The sequence below is a fragment of the Python bivittatus genome, unplaced genomic scaffold (genome assembly GCF_059951505.1).
Source record: "Python bivittatus isolate LINGU-HERP-01145 unplaced genomic scaffold, Pbiv_v1 ctg000220_np1212, whole genome shotgun sequence".
NCBI classification, from domain to species: domain Eukaryota; kingdom Metazoa; phylum Chordata; class Lepidosauria; order Squamata; family Pythonidae; genus Python; species Python bivittatus.
In genome coordinates, this window is record NW_028277048.1 from 2670101 (window position 1) to 2694715 (window position 24615).

Consider the following 24615-nt stretch of genomic DNA (forward strand, 5'->3'; position numbering starts at 1 on the left):
CTCACCTATGTTAGCCAAAACATCATCTAAGTGCATCTTATGTCCCTTGGCAACTTCATCCTTGCACACAGGGAAGCTTACAGTTGTTCAGTGCTGAGAGAAAGATGCTCTGCACATGCTCAAAAGCTCTGCATTAATACTCTATGTTCGAGAACGAAACACCAGCACTAAAATAAACTTAATTGCATGACTTAATTGCAAAGAATGGGAGGAAAGTATTCTTGCACAAATTAAGCCTTGTCCTCATCCTGCACCTGTGGTCTTCCTGCAATGTTCATTGCTTTCCAGTGCCCGATTCTTTCACAGTAGTAAACCTAAGCCATCTGCGGCCACTCAAGGTCCCCGTGCAGAGAACACAGCTCACCTATTTCCACACACGCACACGCATTTCATGACCGGTCTTCTGCTACGGTTTCCTGTTCCCTTCTTCGCCTAAAGGCTGGAATGGGGCTCCTTTGGAAGCCAGAGTGGATGGGCAGCCAAGGCATTGGGGGGGCAAGGGGGGCTTGGGATGAATCTCTGGCTGCTGCAGCACATTGCCTTTCCTTATGTACTCAGGAGCAGATTTGGAAAAGGCTGGGGGGGTGGGCAGGAGGGAATTGAGCAGAGGAAATACGCAAAGAATTTGCTTGGCTCTTGGCCAGCAGGTCAAAGTAACAAAGACTTTATTGTTTATATTGGATCCCAGGAGGTACCATGAGGCGCATACAGCATAGGGCAGCTTCCCAAGTCCAACAGCACAAGCTCCTTCGGGGAGGAGGACCAAATAATTCCCTCATATAGTCTCCCCCCCAAAAAAGGGATAGGTTTCTGCACCCCCTTCACACACACAGGGCTAATCGTCTTCCACTATGTGCACCACCGAAAAGAAGTGCAGACTCTGCCTCCCTATAAGAAAGCCACACAGTGGACTCTGCTGCAGGCCCGTCCCAAACCCCAGACACCTCTGCACTGTGTCCCACTCCCCTCTCCCCCAACCACAAATCCATTTTTTGAGCTGGCTCTCCCAACCTTCTCTCCACAATTGTTTTCTCTCTCCCTCTGCTAGCAGACAGATTCCCTCCCCAAACCCATAGCCACAGCCGCTTTCTCCACCACAGAAAATAAGCTGTCAAACAGATGTGTGCAATGCAAGACATCTGGGGGCCTCAGGCTGGAACAGGGGAGGCCCAGCCAAGGAGCTGGAGAACTTTTAAAGGCACCAGAGCTACATTTGCTTCGTTACTGATAAATGCACTTGGATGTTCCCATCATCATGGCAATTCTTGCTCTTACCCTCTGTTTGTAGTTAGGGAAACCTTGCAGTAAAAGGAAGCGGGCTACAAAGTACATTCCAGAATCCATTTTACATCAGCACTTTTCACAGAGTTATCCCACTATCCCTCTTTAACTCCACCTGCCTCTATTATCCACCAATGCACATCCTCTGTGGCTCTTCCCTATCCTGGATAGCTAAAATAGGCAGCTTCAGGCTAAGCAAAGGATGAGCAGGCTACTTACGTAACTCTGCTTCTGGCATAAGGGCATGCCACATCCAGGAACAATTGCCTGAGGTTAGGAAAGATGGAAGCAAAATCTGGAGTTGTTCATTCCAAGCCCCAGAGTTCCAAGATGGAATTGGCTTAAATTAAACTGAGTTTTCACCTTCATAGGAATTATTATGGTTGGTTGCACAGTCAGCCAGATGTTTAGGCTGGATTTGGTGTTTTTGTCCACCTATCGGATGCTTTCTAAGGACCTGGGATAGGCAGATGGTGTTGTTTAATAATATTAAAGGTATCGTTGCAGGATATAAGTTGTTCTAAGTAAAGCTGCCTTTTGCAACTGACTGATGGTGATTTTGTCAATGCCGATGGTGTTCAAGTGGTGCTCCAGATGTTTTAGAATTGCACCCAAGGCACCTATTGCTATTGGTACTATCTTTGCTTTCTTTTGCCACAGTTGTTCTACTTCTATTTGCAGGTCTTTATATTTTGTGATTTTCTCCAGTTCTTTCTCTTCTATTCTGCTGTCTCCAGGTATTGCAATGTCCACTATCCAAACTTTTTTTGTCTTTCTCAGCAACAATTTTTAAGTCTGGGGTGTTGTGTGGCAGGTGCTTGTCTGTTTGAATTCGAAAGTCCCAGAGCACTTTAGCGTCTTCATTTTCTACTACTTTGTCTCTTTTGTGGTCCCACCAGTTCTTGCTTGCAGGCAAATGGTATTTCTTGCAGATATTCCAATGGACCATTGTTGCTACTTTGTCATGCTGTTATTTGTAGTCAGTGTGTGCGATCTTCTTGCGGCAGCTAACTAGGCGATACACTTCAGCTTCTTTGCAGAGATGGCATTTGCTGTCTGTTGCTGTCTTTTCCATTCTGGCTTTATATGCATTTGTTCTTAAGGCACTTAAGACAGCGGTGAGCAGTGATTCCATTTCAGATGGTGTTTTTCCATATAGTTTCAGATCATCCATGTAAAGGAGGTGGGATAGCCTGCCAGATGTTTTTGTTGTTCGATAGCTATGGATTGACTTGTTCAGTATTGCTGACAGAGGAATCAATGCAATGACAAACAGTAGTGGTGATAGTGAGTCTCCTTGAAAGATTCCTCTCCTGATGTTAACCTCTCCCAGTCTATCACCACTGACCAGCAACTGAGTCTTACATTGTGCCATTGATCTTTGCACAAAGCTTCTGATGTTTCTACTGACTCCTGTTATTTCTAGGCAGTTGAATATCCAGTCATGTGGCAGGGAGTCAAATGCCTTCTTATAATCAATCCAAGCTACATTCAAGTTGGTCTACCTTCTCTTACAGTTTTCTAAAATCAGCTTGTCAATTAGGAGCTGATCTTTTGTCCCTCTCCTGTTTGGGTGGTTTCCTTTCTGCTCAGATGGAAAGAGCTTGTTTTCAACTAGATGCTTTTGGACTGTATCAGCTACCAACGAGTTAGCAATTTGAAAGTTGTTGGCAAGCAAGTAATTGGCCTATAGTTGCCTGGTGCTGCCCCTTTTTGTTGTATCTTTCATTATCAGGTAGCTTTTGCCAGACATTAAGCAATCTTCCATTTTACCTCCTTGCAGTATGTTGTTAAACTGCTTGGCAATGAGTGGGTGCAGACCAGTCAGATGTTTCCACCAAAAACCATGCAGTTCATCTTCATCTGGTGCTGACCAATTTTTGATCTTCCTTGCCCTTTTTTCCACTATTTCTGCTGTTATTATAAATTCTTTCATTTCAGTTTCTTTTTCATTCTTATCCACCTCTTTTATCCATGCTGCATTCTTGTGGTATTTCTTTGAGTTGCTCCATAGCTGTGCTGTGAAGAACTGGACTGTTTCTTCTTGTCGTGTGTTGGCTGGTTCATTGCAGTGTCTCCATTGATGGGTTGGTAGAAACGTTTCTGATGTGACTGAAATTGGAGATTCTGCCTTTAGTGTGCAATTCGAGCTTCGTATCTGCTGATTTTCTCCACTATAGCTATTATTTGCTGCTTTATTATTTCCAGTGCTTCCTCGATCTTCCTTGTCTCTAGGTGATATTTCTTGATCAGATATTCTTTGGTCTTCTTGTTCTTCAGCTTCTTTTCTTTCATCTGTTCTAGCTTGCCTGCATCTGATCTTAGCATGCTGATCTTATTTTCCAACCGGATCTTCCATTTTGGTGGTGCACTGATTAGCTTTTTTTCTTGTTGTTGATTTTGCATCCAAGATCTTCAGTTATAACTTCAGCTGTGCTGTACATCAGTTGGTTTGTTTCTTACAGTGAACTGGTCCTTATATTCGATATTACAGTATTGGCATCTTTTAATACTTGCGCTGTTTTTTTTGTAACAAGCTTCAATGGAGACAACCTTATACTGTTGTTTTTGTGCTATTCTAGATGCTCAGTTATTCTTCATTCCAGCTAGCCTCTGTTCTGTTATTTCTAATTCTGGATGTTGTTCTTTCCAGAACTGGTGCATTCTTTTCAGATATCCTCTTCTCATTGGACTTGATTTGTAATAGCAAATAATTATTTCTTTGTTTTCAGTCTGTATATTTGCAACAGTAAGCAACTTTTCTTCCAATAGTCCTGCAGCTGCTGGCCCTGGTTGCTCAGCCAACAGTCCTGAGTCCTGTAGCCCACTAGGAACTCCAGGGACTCCAACACTTAGCGTGGTCCTTGTTGACCTGGGCAATGACCGATCTGGTATAAGTTTCTGTAAATTATGTCTCACCATATCATTTATGGGAGAGATACTCTTCATTTGGCTCCTCTGATGAGACCTGTCCAGTGTGGTTGAACCTCCGGCATAGCTCTCATCTTTCTCAGAGCACGCAATACATCATCATTATTATTCCCCCAGTTGTTGTTATTTCCAGCTGTAAAGTGTGATGATTCTCATATAATGGAGAGTCTAAACAAGTCTTCTCCTTCTCAATTTGCTTGGCAGCCACTGCTGCTGCTGCTGCCACTGCCGCCACATTAAAGTTTAAAGCCTTGCTTGTCATCTCCTTGCTCTGTAGGTTCCCAAACAACACTCACTCCCACAATACTTAAAATCTGAAGTCTAAAATTCCTGTTTTCACTATTGTCCCCTGCTGCTGCAATGGCACAAAGCAAGATCCCTGGGATAAATATTCAGCTTGGGTTTATTGCTCCAAAGCTTGCTCTTCTCATGCTTATTGTCTAGTGACATAGTGAGAGTTAACCACAGATTGTGAATTAAAGAGGAGGCAAAAAATGTAATGAAAGTAGACTAGCAGTAGTCTATGCCAGCTGAGCACCTTGTTTCTGTTTTGTTGCCCATATACCAGTCTTCAATAAGCAAGTCCATTCCAAAGAAGATTCATGGCAAAATATAAATGCTTGCTCATTGGTCTATTCAATATCTGTGAAAGAGAGACATATAGCAGACATATCACACAAGGAAGAGCACGGCGTGTTCTTGATTGGGATCGTTAAAGCTACAGCTTTACTATATACAAACCCTGTGCAATGTAATCTCTTGGCAGCTTTCGATACCATCGACCATGGTATCCTTTTGGGTCGGCTGTGGGAGTGGGGGCGGGGGGCACAGTTTTGTGCTGGTTCACCTCCTCCCTCCGAGGCTGGTCCCAATCAGTGTTGATAGGGAGCAAGAGGTCCAGCCTGCGACCCATGCGTTGTAGGGTGCCGCAGGGCTTGGTGCTCTCTCTGCTCCTTTTTAACATCTACATGAAGCCGCTGGGTGAGATCATCCATCACCACAGGACAAGATATCATTAATATGCAGATGATACTCAATTGTACATCTCCATCCTGGGTGAACTAAATGATGCTGTGGATGTTCTTTTGTGGTGCTTGGAGGCTGTGGGGGGTCTGGATGGGGAACAACAGGCTTCAATTGAAATCTGGTAAGACGGAGTGGCTGTGGCTGTGGGGCTCTTCTGCATCTGGGGCTTACCATAGTTGGCCCTGGATTGGGTTGCACTGCCCCAGATGGACCCGGTGCGTAATCTGGGGTCCTCCTGGACTCACAACTCCTGCTCAAGGAGTGGTGGCTAGGAGGGCCTTTGCTCAACTCCATGTTGTGCAACTCCATGTTGCACCCTTTCCTGGATCAGAAAGCCCTTCTCTCAGTCACTCATGCCCTGGTCATTTCCTATATGGACTATTGCAACACGCTCTACATGGGGCTACCCTTGAAAAGGATCCAGAAGCTGCAGCTGATGCAGAATGTGGTGGGGTGGGCAGTTATGGGCGCCCCTAGGGCTGCACATGTAACACCTCTGCTGTATGAGCTGCATTGGGTGCCAGTTTGCTTTCATGTCCAATTCAAGGTGTTGGTTATGATCTTTAAAGCTCTTCATGGCATGGGCCCAGGTTACCTGAGGAACATCAACCCATCCCACCTGGTCTGGCAGGAAGGGCATGTTACGGACCCTGTCAGCTAAAGAATTTCAACTGGCGGGATCTAGAGTGAGACCCTTTTCTGCTGTTACCCCCGCCCTGTAGAACATCTTGCCCCCTGAAGTGAGATTGGCCCCCCACTCTTCTGGCCTTCTTGAAGAATGTTAAGACCTGGCTCTACTGACTAACATGGGGATCCAATGGGGGTTCGCAGCACTGGGGGTGGTTGGTGGTTTGAGGACGCTCTCTTTGTCTTTTAACTTTGTGTATTTTTTATAGCTTTCTTTTTACCTGTAAGCTGCCTAGGGTCACTTATTCAATGAGATGGGTGGCATATAAATATCATAGATAGATAGATAGATAGATAGATAGATAGATAGATAGATAGATAGATAGCTGGTATGGGTCTTCCGGGCTGTGTGGCTGTGTTCTTGAAGTTCTGTTTCCTAACGTTTTGCCAGCACCTGTGACCGGCATCTTCAGAGTGCAGGAGCACAGACAGGAGCAGTTCTCTCTGTGCCCAGGGTGATGTGACCCTTTTGTGGGTATTTATTTCACTGGCGAAACGTTAGGAAACAAAACTTCAAGAACACGGCCACACAGCCCGGAAGACCCACACCAGCCATCGTATGCCGGCCCTGAAAGCCTTCGACAATACATACATACATAGATAGATAGATAGATAGATAGATAGATAGATAGATAGATAGATAGATACGGTAGATAGATACGGTAGATAGATACGGTAGATAGATAAAATATAGCTAGTTAGTGACCTCTACAAGGTGTGAGCAACTAGTCTGACTTGCGCATGCAGAAAAATTATATGACAAAGTGCAGCAGTGGGAGGTAACATTTTCAAAGGTACCCCTATAGAAAAACACACATACCACTTCTGGATGCTACCTCCCCCCCCCCCCCGCTTTCTTATATGTTTTCTGAGGGACTGAAAAACAAAAGCAGGAGATGGGTATAAAATGGGAGACTGGATAACTTGGTCTCTTTTTGTAGCTTTAAAAGTAACTGAGTGACAGCAATTGCATCAAGGCTTGGCCCTGGGTGGAGGAGAGGACATTAATATTTCTCTCTATAGCTCTACAAGTCAGAGAAAAGGTTCCTAACACTTACAAAGGGCATTATGAAGCTATTCATAATGAAAAAAAAGAATGAAGGATTAGCAGTAAAAATACACATTCCAAATAGAAAATGACAACAATGGCAGGAGAAACAACAATGAAGCTTCTGCATCAGATCTAAATTAATACCGAGTGTATGAGGAAGGCCCCACAGATTCTAAATTCTGTGGATAACTGTATAACCCAGCTCGTGGTCCATATCAACCTTTGTTACATGGTCTAGTTGAAACAACTAGGCACTAGAAGAGAGTGGGGCTGTTCTTTTAAGAGCACTTCTCCAGGTTATTTTTTTAATCCCAAAAAGTATACAATAAACAGATCAGTATAGTTCTGATCTCTCCACTTTGGAGATACAAAGGGATTTGGTTAAAACTGGCAAATGCTTAAGAGGCAAAGCATGAGTATGCCTCACAATTCTGCAGAAAGTAGGCTGGCTTTTCTGAAACCCTAGGAGATCTCAGTGCTTGCCTATCTGAGCAACTTCAAGTGGCTGTTAGGATGTCAGTCCCAGAGGGACGAAAGCAAAGCCTGGGCAAAACAACAGTGGGCAATTCTTGCCGGCTTTATACTGGCCACCCAGAGATTCAAGAGTTTGGGGAAGTACAATTAGCACCTTCATCACATCCAGTGCTAATTATCATGTAACCTGCCCTCTGGTTTAAAGGACATAATAATGTATATTTAATCTATAATTATATGGTAATGAGTATATAATTAAACAGTTGGAGGGGGGAAGTGATTTGCTCCAAAGACTGAGAAATAGGATACAAATAATCTCTTCCACCTAGGCTATAGTTGGTGCAGATCAGGGTTTTCAATGACCCACTTATCTCTTGTTGCAATTAATTTGAAAGGCTTGCAGCTCTGAGAAACTGAAGTTTAAAAAACTCCATATTCAAACTGACCTGTGGCCACCTGGTGGCATTTTCCAACCAATAAGTCTGAGCTACACTGAAACTTTTGGAAAGCAGGAAAGGATCTCAAATCATCAGGCCCAGGATGCCAATCAGATCCTGAGAGTCTCAAGGGTGGGGGCAAGGGGGGTATTCGGTATCATCATGCATGTGATCTTTTGGAGTGGCCTTTCATCGTCTGATACAAATTTGCCACGTGATTTCAGAAAGTTCCCGCCTCACCCACTGCCCAATGCAAAGCCAGAGATCACTGACGGAAGCCATTTCCTTTAACGCTGCCAGTTTATGAAGGAAAGGCTGAGAGGGCACTAATGTGGCAGAAAGAGAAGCGGAGGGCCTCTGCTCTATTTTGTCACTGACAGAACTGGTAACCGATAGGCACGTGACTGCCGGGTAGGAACAACAGAGTGCTGAAAGAAACCATCCCTGACTTTTGACCCATCCCGACTTGTTCTACCATTACTAATTTGCTAATAAAAAAGCAGCTGAGCCTCAACTTCCAGATCCTCCAAGAAAAACAAGTCCACCTCCCCTGCCTCCTGCAGGAGAAATCCCAGTAGGGAATGGCAACAGCAGACTTCAGATAACCTTAGTCCCCATTGGGTGAAGATGACAAAAAATGAAGTGTTTAATTCCACACGGAGCCATCTGCCATTCCTAAAGTACAATTTTTTTTTTACATGCCACCTTAGAGGGTTCCACTCCAGCTCATATATGTATTTAAAACTTCTTTCCAAAACTTCTTAGTGACACGTTCGGCTCCCAAAGGGGCAGAAGGTTTTGACTTGTTTGAAAAAAAAAAAAAGCCCATTTAGTACAAAAAATTAGATCAAGCAGTTCTGTGAATTCATTCTTGGATAGAAAATCCTGTAGGGTGTTCATTTGTACATCCTGGGCAGAAATGGTCTCTTAGCTGATTGCACTCTTCTGGCAACACAAATTATTTCATCAAGATTGCACAGAGTGAGAGTCCAAGCTCCAAGCCCACATCTCTGAATTAGATGTTAGTCTTTTACTGACTCTGAAAGTTCCATGCATTGATTTTTCTACTATTTACCTGCTAACCCCTTCTATGTCAGCAGTTCAATAAAACTAAAAAACAAAAAACAAAAAGCCTATGATTTACATGATGCTGTCACAGAATGGCAGTTTCTGCAGTAGCCCTCATATCACTGGAAGTTACTGAAGTTCAAAGCTTATGCACTGGCTGGAGCAAAGGGAGCAAGAAGCATCCACGTGTGTCAAGTTAAACCAACCTTATGCTGGATTTGCATGGTGTGTTACCTATTTGTGAGGGAAGACAAAGACTTGTTGAAGAACTTGCCATCTGACATCTAAACTTAATATAAATGTAGATAATTGTTGTGAGATTATATATAGGAATTCTCTATTTTTAGCTCCCCCCCCCACCTTTTTAGGGATGTTTTCAGGGACTGTATGTGAAACACTGCTGTCATTTGTAGACCTAAGGAGGCCCCCAGTTATACTAATTTCCTTGGATTTTCTTGTCCTTTTTTGTTATTCTGAAACAACAATTTTTTCTAGAAAAATTATTCACAGCATTTCAGATCCCTCAAAGGAAAGCATTCTGAAATACATAGTTGCACACACAGAAGTGGAAGATGTACCAAATGAAGCCCCAGTCGACCATCTTTCATTAAATCTAGATAAAGAACCCAAGAATGCTCTCTAAATAAACAAATCAAGGCTTTACTTGGTTAAACCTAAATACTATAACTTAAGCCTGTGTCCATTATGAACCTTCTATTCCTTCTTCAACTACCAAACAATTTTTATTCTGCCTAGAACTTTAAAATGGCTCTTTAGTCTGTGGTCCTAGCTGCATAAATCACAGTGATAATCTTTCTGCCCCTTTGCAACAGGGGAAATGAGGAGTGGAACCCCACCACCCAGGCATACCTGGAGATGCCAACACTCCTCCTGCTAGAATGCTATTCAATACAGAGAGATGCTCTTTACTGAAGCCCAGGAAAGTGGCAGCACTTGGCTGATCTCAGCAAGATAAGCCAAGTCAAATCTGGCCAGCACTTGGGAGACCACCAGGAAGTCCCAGGCTAGATAGGGAAGCCAAGGTATCCTAGCAGAAGGTAGTGGAAAGCCAGTTCCATATGGTTAAGAAATTAAATGTCCATGTCCATGAAGTTCCAAGAGCTTGACTCAGGTTGGGTTTTACCTTTGCTCTTTTGGGGGCCTTAAGAAGTGGCAACCAGAACCTAAGAAGGAATGGCCCTGGTAAGTACTAGGAATCCCAGGTCTATCGTTTAGCCTTCAAAGAAAGAAAGCATTGACAAAGGTTTCTGGAACACCACTGAGAGAACTGCATCAGTATCAAGTTTGATGGGGGGAGGGGGGTATTTTTAAATACAACTGGGGCTAGGCAAGGATCTGACATATTTCCTTATTACGAAATACTTCGGTTAACTCTTCCCCGTTTTATTTTTTTCTCACATTCTCATGTTCGTGGCTAACTGTGCTTGTGCCCATCCTTATGGCGCAGGCTGGTCAGTGGTGGTGACAGGATAATTGGCCAGCTGCTGGAGCAAAGTGAGCTTTGTTAATTTTATTACAGGGCAGTTTGAAAAATGGATTCTTGTTTCAAACAGAAAGGGATGGAAGCATTAACATCAGAACATTAGAAAAGCCCTGCTAGATCAGGCAGACATTTAATCTATGTATTTCAGAATTCTGCCTCAAAGAGTTGCCAAAAATGTATCTAGAAAGTTCACAAGAATGTACAGGAAGGAGATAGATTTCTTCCACAAATGCTTTCTAGCACAACTGCTATATAACGTATGGTGCTTATGATTTAGGAGGAATATACAGCTATCAACACTAGCAGACACTGATATCCTCCATGAATTAGCCTAGCCTACTGTTGCCACCATCCAAACTGATGATTATTACTATGTTTGATGGCAGCGAATTAACAATGGATTGCTTTACAAAGTACTTCCTTTTCTGAACCTCCTGTACTTAGTTTTAAAGCATGATCAGTGTTCTTATATTATAAAAGTGTGAGCAAAACTTCTTTCTGCCTATATTTTCCAGTAAGGAACCATTCTCTCCTGCAGTGGTTCAAGCACTGACAGAAAAAAGTGGCAGGACAAATCATTTTGAAATGAAAGCTTACTCCAGTTATCTATTTCTAGGCATTTATTTCAAAAGATCCTCAGTTCACACACAACACGTATATTCACACCCTCACACACGTATTTCAATTGTTGCCTTCCTGAAGCTATGTCGAGAAGCCATTTCATCTTTTGGAATGGCAGAGTTGGTTGAACAGAACTTGCCTGCACCTAGCGAATCTTGGCTGGTCTTGAAACAACATGATTGGATCTGGATGGTATTTGGAAGGAGATCACTAGCAGATCCCAGGGCCACAGGGTGGACTGGGAAATTCCTAGGAAAAATACCTGTCCATGCAGTTACCAGTAAAGCCTTTAACTTTACAAAATCCCTTTGACTAAACAGGTTTGATTTGACTAAACAGGTTTGACTAAACAAAGAGTGTTGGGACTTTTTTCTATGTTATCTCAGAGTGATTATTTTGCCCACAAACATCACAGAAGCAGGATCTTTTTAGACCCACCTGAACTGATCCAGAGCCCTGCAACAGAGTTCTGTACACTATACTGAATAATAAGCAACTTCTAAGTTGATCCAACAGAAAGTAACACTCTCATTTTATCAGCATACTTCCGGTGTATTTATCAATGCTGCTGGCAGAACCCTCCCCTTTTGTTTGTTTTGTTTTTGTGTGGTATGAGCTGATGACACAGCAGTTTCTTTTTTGGCAGGTGCTGCCCTGGAAAATGGCAGCAACGTTTTAGGGAGAAGCCAGCAAAATTATCCTACCACAAGAGGGCGCTCTCTGTCCTCTCACTAGGGAGAGGTGGGGCAAAGGCACTGGGAGAATGGAGCGGGGAAGGGAAGGAATCTGGACCGAGGAAAGGGTGCAGGAGAAGCCCAGTGTAAAAAGAGTAAGAGGACAAGACAAAGGGACAGAGGCAAAGGGCTGTGAAGAGACAGGTCGAGGAAGGAGAGAGACAAAAGCAAAGACTGGCAGGTTGCTGGGAGAAGGGATTAAATCAGCCTGATTTCAATGCATCCACTTGTCTTGGATTGCCCTTTATCATCCTGTCTCTGCTTCCTCCACCAAATTCCTGCAGCCGGAGGGGGTGAGTTCTAGGGCCCCTCCTCCCTCTCCACCTGCAGAGCGGCTGTTTCTCCATCCCTGGGGGCCTGTTGACACAGATTAGTCTCGGGAGGTCAGGGGTCAATAGAGAACGAGGCAGGGGTCACGACCTCAACAGTTCCAGCAATAATGAGGCACGTGGCAAGGCAGCAAAGGGGGAGAGCGGGTGGGGGGGCGCGGTGTGAGGGCAGAGAGCAGGCCGCCTGAGCAGAGCTCCTGCGGCCCGGGGCTCCTCTTCCAGGAGATGCCTCTAATCTCTGCTCAGCACCTCTCACTTCCACCGTCACCTACGTTGCACGGGGCAGGGGGATGAAATCCCTGTTCATTTATATGTCCTCTGCGGGTCAGCTGAGCTGGCATTCTTTGATGGCGCGCGCTACCGTGCCTTTCCAGCTGAATCTCCTCCATGTAGAGATATTTCATACGATCCAGCAGAATGAAGCACTTCTAATGTGGAACCTTACAGCTTCCTAGACTCAGGCGGGCAATGCTTTCGTGCCCCCAGCTAATGCAGCGTTTTGCACAGGTTCAGAATCCAATGTACACAAGGGGATTCAGTCTCCTTGAATGTAGCTACATTTTGTTATACTGCCTGTAAAATTAGGCAGACTTTTGTTATCCAGTGACGAACCCACCACCAATTGTAATATTTTATCTCGTTTTGTTTTTATTTTTATTTTTAATGTGTTTTTCTTTGCAATTCTGGTCAGTCACCATAATAAAAAAATAAATAAAAAATAAAAGCACAGGTGTGTCATTCCATGGTGGTTGTGAAATCACCAAATGGACTCCAAATGGACTGGGAAAATCTGAGATCAGATTCTCAGTTGTGAAATGTGCTAAGTGATCTTTGGCCAAATTGTCATTCAACCAGTACACAAGAGTCCTGTGAGAATTTCAGTGGGGTGGATATATACAATACTGAGCTTCTTGAAGAAACTGGTAGATGAAAATATGAATAATGACAAATAGCCCCCTTCCCCCATTTGTAAACAGCCATATACACACACACCATATACATAAAAGGTATCCCATTCATTCATATGGAAATATATACATTCCTTATTCTTGCAGAAATATAGTGGGGAAGTTGTTCATGGCCTTGGAGTATACAAGAAACAAAGAGACTGGGGCTGTGTTCACATGATAAACTGAACTGCAAATTAGCCAACCGCTTTTGATAGCAGTGGAGAATTTAGCAGTGGGATATATATGAGTTGGGCATCTGTGGGGCTGAATGGCAGACCTGTAAGAGCCACATGCCTGTAACTCTATCCATGAAGAGGGCAACATCATCCCGGCCATTAAGTGGGACACAACCAGATAAATGAAACTGACAGAACATCCTACTCATATTATAAAATAAAATCTCTTTCAAGTTGAGCTCAAATCCGGATGGCTTCATGGACATATCCATATAATTGACAACTGTAGGAAGTGGTTTGCCACTGTCTTCTTCTGAGATGTCTTTTCAACCTCAGTCTAGCCAGAATCTGAAACCAGGTTGTATTCTTGATTTAAATCTGAAACATGTAAGACATAACTAAAGCTACCAAATCTGAGCTATAAAAACCTGAATAAATTGATTTATTAACAATTAAAATTCTTAATCAATTTTAGATGATCTTTGCAGCCAAGATCCAGTACCCTTAATAAAATGATAAACTTACTAGCATTTTAGTCTCATAGCATACTAATAATAGCTATTTAAAAAGTAAGAAGTCCAATAATTTATCCAACATCAGTGATTCAGGGGAATGTTTAACATAGAAGTTTAATTGCATACAAGACTGAAATTTTACAATACCTACTCAGAAATATTTTGGTAGGAAAAAAACTTAATTTTAACCTTAAAAAGATACCAAACATTAGTCTATTAGAATACAACAGAAGACATTTTGGTAAAAAATAAGATACTTGGTAAATAATTAACAAAGTACTGGTAATAATGAGCTGGATCCAAACTGGGAACAGGTGAGTTTGCCTTTAAGATGAATAATATTGATAATTAAATATTCAAATGCAGGAAGCTCAAGTTATTCTTGGCAGATTAAATAAGGAACTAATTCTAGCAAAATGATGCATATATATGTATGTATACGTATATGTGTGTGTGTGTGTGTCTGTATGTCTGTGTGTGTGTGTGTGTGTGTGTGTAGTCAAGGTCCATGATTAAGGGAAGAAACAGAATAACTGTCTCATTTTATGATTCAACCCCATGGAATGCCACAGAAGAAAAGAGATAAAAGATATGTGAGTCTGCTTTAAAAAAATTCTGGGTCCAATCCAATCAAAATAAAGTCCATTCATTTCAAGAGGAGAGTTAAGAACATACTTAAGTATCATGCATTAAAATAGGACACCTTCACTCTGTCACTGTTTCTACTCCTCAATTTCTGAAAAACAGCTAAAAGCCAGTTTGTGACCATTTTGCACTCCAGAGACTTCCCACCTTGGGGAGCAATGCTGTAATAGCTGAAACACTATACCAGGAATGGGGGAAAGAAACAAGCTGGAAGTCAGGCTGATTTTTACCAATGGGAAAATAGACCACCTACAAACTTGACAATGTGTGCGGTGTTTCAATCAAAAAGACTACCTTTCCTGTGCTTTCAGATACCCCGTGGCTAAGCCACCAATAAATCAATAAAACTTGAAGGCACAATTGGCATGAGATCAGACAGATCCAGGGCTGATTCTAAAGTAGTGTAGACATGGCCCTCCTGAGTTTTAACAGCACCTTATTCAATGGTTCCCTACTGAGGCCTTAGGAGGTAACAGTGCTAGCTGGCCCAGGCTGATCTTGGAAGCAAAGCAAAGTTAGACTGCTGAGGAGTTGGATGGAGAACCCCCTGGAATTCCAGGGCAGTTGGATAGTGGATAAGCTGGATAGTCAAAAAATAATTCCAAAAGGAGGCAAAAGGAAACTATTTTTGTAACGTTAACATGAAATTAGAATGGAAGAAATCATGAGACGTCAAGTTCAACTCAGGGGCATCCTTACTTTACCTTACCATGGAATGGCTGAAACTAATTCAGCAATTTCTTTCCATGTTGTTGTACAAAAGTAAATTCTCCTTTGAGTTGAGACAATTTTGGATGATTTCATGGACATGTAGTCTTCTTGTTATGGAAATACTTTACCATTGCATTCCTCAATAATATACTTTTGACTTCCTGGTCTTCTTTGGGATTTCTTGGTGCTCTCCCACCCAAAAACTATCCAGATAACAGCACCAAGCAGAATTGGAAAATTAAGCTAACAAGATGATTGTGCAATTCTTCCCTAAACTGTTAATAAAATGATTCATTAATTTAAGACAAATGCAAAATTCCTGATACAGTCAGAGACACAGAGGCTATCATCCAAAGAGCAGGGAATCTACGTTATTATGAAAAAAAAAATGAGTTCTTTGTTCATGAGGAGAGCAAAAATTCTTTTACTTAAAATATTGTTGATGATATATCTAATTAAAATCTTAACAATATATTTATGGTTTGCTCTGAAAATAAATTAGCAAGATGAATCAAGTTAAACATCCTGTGTCTATACTGGTGGTTCTGTACATAGATAAGAAAGGAGGACCTGAGTAGCATGCAATTGAGAAATCTCAAACAAATGTCCAAAAATCTTAAGATTAAAAAATTGCATATTTTTCTTCTAAAAATGCACTTAATCACTACTATATCATGAATCTAATCAGAGCTTTGCACCATAGTATATAACCATATTAAATAAAGAATCCAGGAGATCAGGTGTGCTGATAGCCCTCAGCTTAGATTTTCAAAGGAAAATTAGGCAAATTCATGCAGGGGAATTAGTGTCTTTCACTGGCTATCAACCATGAAAGCTAAGCAGAATGTTCAGAGTTAAACTATTTCTAAACCAGTAACTGGGGATACAAGTTACTTGTATCATGTAATGGGAGTGGGGAGAGTGTCACATCATCTTGACAGGCCTCATAGAAGGATCTGATATGCCACCATTGGAAGTGCAGCTGGTTTAATGCAGCTGGTTTAATGCATCAGATTCTTTTCTGCTTGTTATTTCTATAAATATAATATAATTTACATAAATTATAATTATTAATAATATTAAATTAAATTAAATATTGTAGTCTTTCAAAGAAAAAAAACAATCTATAAGGATTAAGTGTATGGTGAAAATTGTAATAGTTTGGTGCTGATTAAGCCTACTATATTGTAAATTATATCTGGGAAAAGAGCTTATTACTTTCTTGCAAATAATTTTGGTGGCCAGGGCAAGGATTAATATTTGTAGGATTATAAAGAATAGATTTAATAAGTTGTAATTCGCCCTAGGTTTTTGAGGTGTAGGTGGCTAGTACTTTAATAAATTATATCAAATTAGTGAGACATATTCATCTAAAACCCATTTCCATAAATTGTTCCTTACATTTTGTCTACTGCTGAGAAAACTGAGGGGAAAAATCAAATGATATTTTAATCTGATGTGCATATTGTATACATATGTAGCAGAAATACCAGAAATAGAAAAATCCATCCTAAAAATCGCTATTTCATTTTTAGTTCCATTATTAGAAGATATCTTGTTGAGGATGAAGTTCAGCCTAAATACTGAGATCCTTGCTAGGACTATTTTGGCTAGCCATTGGAAGAATGCATACACACACACACACACACACATACAAAATCATCTTTAGCTCATTAAATCCTACTTCATCATGAAGATGCATAAATTACCTTTCTAAAATGAAGGAATTACTTATTCTGAAGTATCAGCATGACCAAAGTGGACCCCTTAAGTGTGTTTCTTTCTTGAACAAAATATTTTGTTTCATTTGAAATTTCTATTATTTGTACCAGTTTACTTGTAGATCACATTCTCTTTGCATTTCAATCATCTCATTATAAACTGTTTGCAACATTTCTAATAGAAATTAAAAAGGCTCTGAACATCCCTAACTGCTTCATTAAAAACAAACAAACAAACAAACAAGATATGGAAAATAATATGCTGCAGGAGAGAAAACGATGCTCTGCTTGTTCATGCTCTGGCTTTGACTGCATAAAGCACATAAATCTTCCAGCTACCTCAGAAGGTAAGAAGCTCTTCTGAGTTTTGCTGGAATGCTTTATGTCTGGAGCAGAGGGCACATTTTGTAAATAAAGTTTCCTGATATCCCCAGCTAGTTGAAAGCATCTCAGGTTGCACAGCTTGGGGGAAAAAACCCCTCTGCTTGAGATCGGCAGTATGGGCACTCATAGCAGAGAACACTGGAACAGATGGACTAACTGTTTAAGTCATATAAAACACACTTTAAACATATACAGGAAGTTTTTCATATGGATGAAATACTGTTGGCTGACTTTTTTTTAATTAGATACAGGTAGTGTAACATTTTAGTAATTGGTGCGGGTTCTTTTTAAGGCATTTTTATAAACTTTTTTTAAAAAGTTATAATTGTGATAGCTCTAAATATAAGTGAATGTAGATAATTAATAGCTAGCTGAATTTAATTAAAATTGGTTTCTTGGGTGTACTGGAGCAAAACCCCCTCTAACCAACCCCCCCCCCCCAGATCTTTCAGACTGGACATATCTTTGTAAGTTGTGAAGGCCACGTTTTGAACAAATCTGTGGCTGTTATAATAGCCACATATTAAACACATACTCACTGTTCAAGATAATATATTAACGGGCATCTGTTTCCAAAGTTTTGGAGATATAGGCACAGCTGTAAACATGGCTTATATCCAATATAACTATTCAGACTGCAGTAAATGAAACTATATTCACCAAACCAGGAGTGATATTTCTTGAGCAAATGCAATAAGCTACTGGCACACATTTCTGGAAAAAAGGGAGTATAGCTGAGTGGCAGAACAAAAACTTTGCACGCAGAGAATCTTGGGTTCACTTCCTAGCATTAGCAGAATTTCAGATAGCAGAATGTCTGCATCTGACTTGGACAAATTGTTGCCACTCATATGCTAAAATAAAGCACGAGAAAACACTGATTTCCCTGGCTGTGCCTCCCCTTCCCCTCCTAATTCAAGCATCTGCCTTAAAATATTTGTACTATTTAATTCAGCAAATTTCATAACATGGATTCAACTAACTGCTATGCAGTTAGTAATAATGATGCATGAAATCAGCAATTAAGACAGAACAAGTGCACATACCAGAGCATGATTACCAAGGACATGCCACACCATGAGGTAGAGGAAAAGCAAGGAAAATGTATAACAGCTGACATGTATTTACTGAAATAAGTACATAAACATATGACCCTTCATTGTCACAGTGATAGGAAACATTCCTAAATAACTGAAGTTGAAAAGCTGAGCCTTTGAATTATAAATTACTTCTGTTGTTCTTTTATGAGTTTCTTTATAAAACAGATTTAAAGTTGCCTCATGACAATCTTGTGTGTGTCATCTTGGAGGGTGGGGAAAGCTGACTACCCAGTTAGTATCTTCTATTATTCGTCTACCTCTTCTCTCCTATTTAAAAGGATTCTCTGTCTGCTCATTTTCCTGTGCAGTAGAGGAGGGAGGATCTGTGAAGAGCAAGAATATGGAAAATGTTGTTGTAAACTGCCTTCGTATCAAGATAATTGAGAGCACTGACAATGGATGGACACATAACTCCAGCAGACCAGTGAAGTTGGTAGTGCTCAGGAATGTCTATGTTCATAAATCCTCTGGCTTTCTCAGTTACTTAAATTGCACTTGAAGTCCAGGAAAGGATGGAAATAGGGATTCAAAAAGTAGAAACAGAAAGAAATCAAATCCTCTTTACATCTATTCTCAACAACAACAAAATGCTAGGTATACTTTAGCCAGACACTAAAGTCTTTAGAATTTTTCTAAAAGATTCAGATGCCTCTTATCCCATTCCACTGATCTCCAGTGGAGTCTCCAGTGTAGGCACACAAAATTTTGAGAGAGCTGTATGGATGACAGGGCAAAACGGCTGCCATGCAGTATGCTGTCATTCACAAAATGATTATACTGTAATGAATGGCCAGTCAAAAAATATTCACATCACATAAACTAAACTGGTGAGGCTAAACAACATGTTTAGTGAGGTCTGAGCCCAAAATCAGAAAATCCCCTAACCACACACACTCAACACACAAAATGCAGATACATTAAAAACACACACACACACACACACTCAACACACAAAATGCAGATACATTAAAAACACACACACACACACACATATAAAAGTGAAAAATTGCATAGAAAACACATCCCGTGACAAACTGCTTCTTCATTACTCTGGCACTAATAATGCAACATCCAGGCAGGACAGAGGCTGATTACCTTTGCTTCTTGCTAGCTGACTGGGAGGTGAGATTTCAGACTGTGTAGCCTGGTTCTGTATCCAAGCTATGACTGAACTGGTGCTGAGCCGCATCTAGGTTACCATATGTCAATTTATGTCATAGTTCTTCCTTCCTTCCTTTTATTTTTATTTTTATACACACACACACACACACTAAATAAAAATAAAAATATCGAATGAAAAATATTCACATACCACTCCAGTTATACCATGTTTTATCTTCTTGTTACAGTATCTTGCTTCTAGTTGATTGAATTATAATTGCAATAATCCAATCCAATACTAGTAGGGCTACAGCAAGCACTAGGCTCATCAAAAGTTAGGATAGTTTTAAATTGTTATAGTGTCTTATAGATCCTAGTATTACCTAGTATGTATTTATCTATAGTTATTTAGCATAATGACTTATAGCACTTAGACTACAGACGTTACATTTATAGGTTTTTCCCTGGTTTTATATTTTGTAATTCTATGCTAATATTCTTTATATTGTTTTATTAATATATTTTACTTTTTCTACTTCTATTTTGGAATGACTTGTGTCTATGACCAAGATAAAAGCAAACAAACTTTGGCAAAATGTAAGAGGTGCAGCATCACCCCTCAGTTCACACAGTCGTCCTGCCAAGCCCGCAGGTGTTCCGTCAATACTCTACAACCTGGCCCAAATCTTCTCCATCACTCTGCCTAATCTCATGAAGACCACGGCCTGGTTGCCAAACGCCTCTTGAACTAATCAGTTCAGATATCTAGCAAGAGCAATCTGTGCTACATGGGACGAGAAAAAAGGAGGTAAGAAAGAGAGAGAGACGTGGGACATTAGAAAAATGGACAGCTCCAACCACTTTTTGCTCTGTCCAGATTGTTTGCTGAAGCTCCCTTACTGTGTACTTAAAAAAAAAAAAAGCTCTACCAATTACTTCCAAGAGAACATCAGTTTCAACAACAACAACAACAACAATGTTGCTCATTCTAGATATAGTCAAATCTTGTTGAAGAAACAACATGATTTCTGCAAAGCTAGGTCCTAACTTACTAATCTTTTGGAGATCTTTGAAGACGGTAAAAAGGGTGATCTAGTGACTCAAAGTTCCTCCTGAGCAGACCTCTGAGCAAATTTAGTAGTCACAGGATTATAATTGATTGGTAACTGGTTAAAGAGCAGAAAGCATGATATAGTAAAAATGGTCAATTCTTGAATTTGAGAGATGTAAACACAGAAGGCCCAAGGATTTGTACTGGGACCAATGCTTCAAGTTTGCTGATTTTTCTACTTGGTCAATGACCCAAAAGATTTAGTGCTTAAACCAATAAGGAGCAGTAAAGAATTCCAAAATAATACCTTCACAGTGGAAATGAGTGCTGTTTCACTGTATGCAAGTGTGAAGGGATGCACACTGGAGCAAAATTTCTAACGTTATATATGTATGTTACATATGTACTGTATGTATGCATGTATGTATGTATGTTGGTGGGGTCTCAGTTGGCAATTAGTAATCAGGAAAGGGTTCTTGGAGTTCCAGGGAATGACTGCACAAAACATAGGACTAGTTGTAATAAACGATTAAAAACATTTTATTTTGTTGGACATTATCAGGGGAGGAACAACTATCCATATCTTTATTTACTGTAACTATACATGGAATGGTATAATGGTGGAGTAGGTGGGTTTTGGTCTGATTTAACAAGGTTTATCTCATATTCTTAAGTTCTTCTGTAATTTCTGTAAGAAATTGAAGTGAAGGATAGAAAAAGGATGGATAAAGGCAGGCTGAAAGGAGTGGACAGTAGAAAAAGCAGATTTCAAGGAGAATCAGGATTTGTCCCCCATCCATACCATCATTGCACAAGTCCTATGGACATGAGGGTATACTAACAGGAAAAAATGCCAGCAAGGAAATTTGTCACACTGAAGGGAGGAACAAAGCTGAATTTCACATATTGATTTCAATCAATCAACCAAATATTGGTGTACACAATCTCGTTTCTTAAACAAATTTCATTCTTTCCTCCTGCTCCAGTGAAATGCTCTTATCATACCTGTCATGGCACTCCTGGCTATCTGAAACCCCAGATTCCTCTTCTCTGCTGCACATTTTTTAAGGCAATGATTTCCAAATTCCACAGATGTTGATTCATCTTCTCTTATAATGCTCATACTTATCATATCTCTTTTCAGTGTTCCCACTTATCTCTGACCCACCCACTGCAGATTTTGTATAGGTAAGCAGCTTTGGGCCCTTCTAAATTTCTTCCCAGGTAGTTCAAGATTAATTAGATGCATCAATTGTTCTGCCACCACTCTTGACTGTCAAACTACACTTTGCCTATAGTAAGGAATTCAGGCCTCAGCTTTCCGACCACCACAGTTCCTTCCCCCTCATCATTTCCTAAACTCTGACAAATAGTGGGCATTATTCTGAACTGCAAAAAGATGGCACAGGAGACAGCAGGGACAGAACAAAAAATATAAGGTTGGTAGATTCCTTACAAACTAGGGCAGAAAACCCCCCGTTTTTCTCCTTCTACCTCAACCCAACATACATATTTTCCCCAGAGCTTTCTCTTAAATGTTTCCACATGTTCCATTTTCATACTTAGTTTTAGTGAGGCTTCCTCTTCTGCACAAGTCCTGAATATTGGCATTTTGGGGGGACAGACCCTCTGTTGCTGAAAGAGGTAGCAATAACACAAATTAAGGGCGTACACATGCTTTTCTATCAGGAACAGGAGAGGGTCCTGTCTTCTCTCAAATTGGTCATTTGGATTTTGACCAGAGTATCTGAATTCAATAGGATTTCTTTTTTTTTTCTGGTTATGGAAATGGAGGCTGTGCAAGCAAACATGTCATGCCATGAGTTCCTCATTCAATACTGCCACAATTCAGAACAGGGAGTGGGAAAGCTATGATCCTCTAGAGCAATGTTTCTCAACCTTGGCAACTTTAAGATGAGTGGACTTCTATTCCCAGATTTCACTAGCCAGCATTTCACTAGCAACATCTTAAAGTTGCTACGGTTGAGAAACACTGCTCTAGATGCTGTTTGACTACAACTTCCATCATCCCAACCATTGGTCATGCAGATTAGGACTGATGGGAACTGGAACAATATTCGGAGGGACAGGATTTTATATCCCTGATTTAAAATCAGTCACAACTTCAAGCAGAAAAGAGGGCTGCAATCTAGGCATTCCCAGGATTGCATCTCTGTTGTCCTTTTGTACTGAATCAAAATTTCTACTGTTCTGTAAACTATATCTCCTTCCCTAGTACTTTTATGAAGGGCATCTGGGTTTTGCCTTTCTAATCCTAAATCTCAAAAGACATTCTATTATCAAAGCCCTCATAGCATCCAAACTTATTTTACTAGCTCTGGAAGAATAAGTTGTTGCTATAAAAATATGCATCAGTGCCTCCCTTTCCCCAGCTTCAACAGGTGGTAGGCTGTCCCTGCTCCATCTTCCTACTTTTCCATCCTAATATAATTTATTAAACTTGTATACCACCCAACTTTCAATGACACTGGGCAGGTCACAACATCCTGCAACAGCAGCTCTAGCAAAAACTAGACCTCTCTAAAGTCTTAGGCCTCTCATCAGATGTTGTCAAATCTAGAAATTGAGCTCTCTGGATGTCCCAGTAGATCCAGTGGATTCTCTGATACTGGCAAATTCAGCATGATGGCAGCAAGGAGTAAGCAGCAGATGGAAACTCCTTCTTCAACTATCCCTGCCATCCTGTTTAATGATAGGTAAGCCCAAGGTGGTGGTAGCAGCAAGACCTTGACAACTGTTGACGGTGCCATTTGGCTTGAGCAGCCTCTTTGGTGGAGTCCTTTTATTGATATAAAACCTGTGCTTTATATGTGGAAAAGGCAGAAATGTGAAAAGAAAGATGCATCTGTCACCATAATGTCTACTTTGGCCAAAATGTCATTCTTTTAATTAATCTGTATAATATAATGATAACTCTGCCAATTTTCTACCTTTCCCAGGATCAGATATGGATTCTGCTCATTAAACTGTGATGGAAAATAGCATGCTGCTTCTGTTAAGATGAATAGTTTATATTCCTCTCCATTTCAGCACTGGAGCTGAGACACAGTATCTTCTGTGAAACAGTGGTTTATAGCTCATTTTGGATTTGGATTGAGATTTTTTGGTACTTTCCATTCCCTGCAGTGGCTTACCTAGTAGTCCTTTTCTCTGGATTTGGCATTAATCACTTTGTATAGAGAATCTAGACATCTCGTTTTTATAGTCCAAGTCCAGTGTTTTCTGTGTTGCCCTTCAATATATATATATTTTTCAGACACAATAGGTGGCCAAACCTGTTGGCAGAATAAGAAACACAGCAACAGCTGACCAAGGAGGATAGACTCTTTTTGTAGTTCTTGTGCAATTATTAAAACTTTGCTTGCAAACCCAACCTAGCATATCGGGCGGGGAAAGTGACGTTGTATGGGAAGATTGAATTAATAACTTCTTAGAGCTGTTTCTTTCTATAGCAAAACAAAATATTACCCTAACTGAAAATAAAAATAAAATATTATGAGACAAAATAGCTATTGTTGCCTGAGTAGAAAATGAAATCCCTTTTCTATCCCTCCTCTAGGACCAGCATTTTAAAAAGTCTCACTGCACTGTTTAACACTGATTCCTAGCTTCATCCACTTCTTTAAAATACTGTCACCTGGATAAAAATTATTAATGAATAAGCTCTATTATGGAATGTTTATAGTGGGAGAAAAAACTGCTAGATAATACAGTGCTGTGTGGAATCTCCACCTGATTGCCACTTTCCATCCATTTTGGTGCCACCTCAGAATCACTACTTTATTGGGGAAGCCATCTCCTGTTAGCTTGGGGTTTCTAGTTCTGTATCCAACCACAGACTGCCTTGGCTTTGGCATATTTAGTATGTCAATTGATATTGTGGAAAAGAATGTAAGAAATCTACAGAAGTCCAACTCTCAATTTCCACTGTTTCTTTCTCCCATTTCACACTACTGTTTTACCTTGAATTTAGCACTGAATCCCCTTTATAATGACACATAGCCATGGACTGAATTGGTATGCTGGAAGAAATTCTAGATCCTCAGTCCTCCTCTGTTATCCCAGGTTTCAGGAATTATTTCTCAGGGTAACAGAGC

The 24615-nt window shown here is 40.6% G+C and overlaps 1 protein-coding gene and 1 pseudogene across 8 annotated transcripts in view; both read right to left on the minus strand.

Moving 5' to 3' along the window:
• NFIX (nuclear factor I X) overlaps nt 1-24615 on the minus strand; it is a 241737-nt gene that overhangs the window by 84372 nt on the left and 132750 nt on the right. The window lies entirely within an intron of this gene.
• LOC148216238 (uncharacterized) lies at nt 985-5125 on the minus strand (annotated as a pseudogene).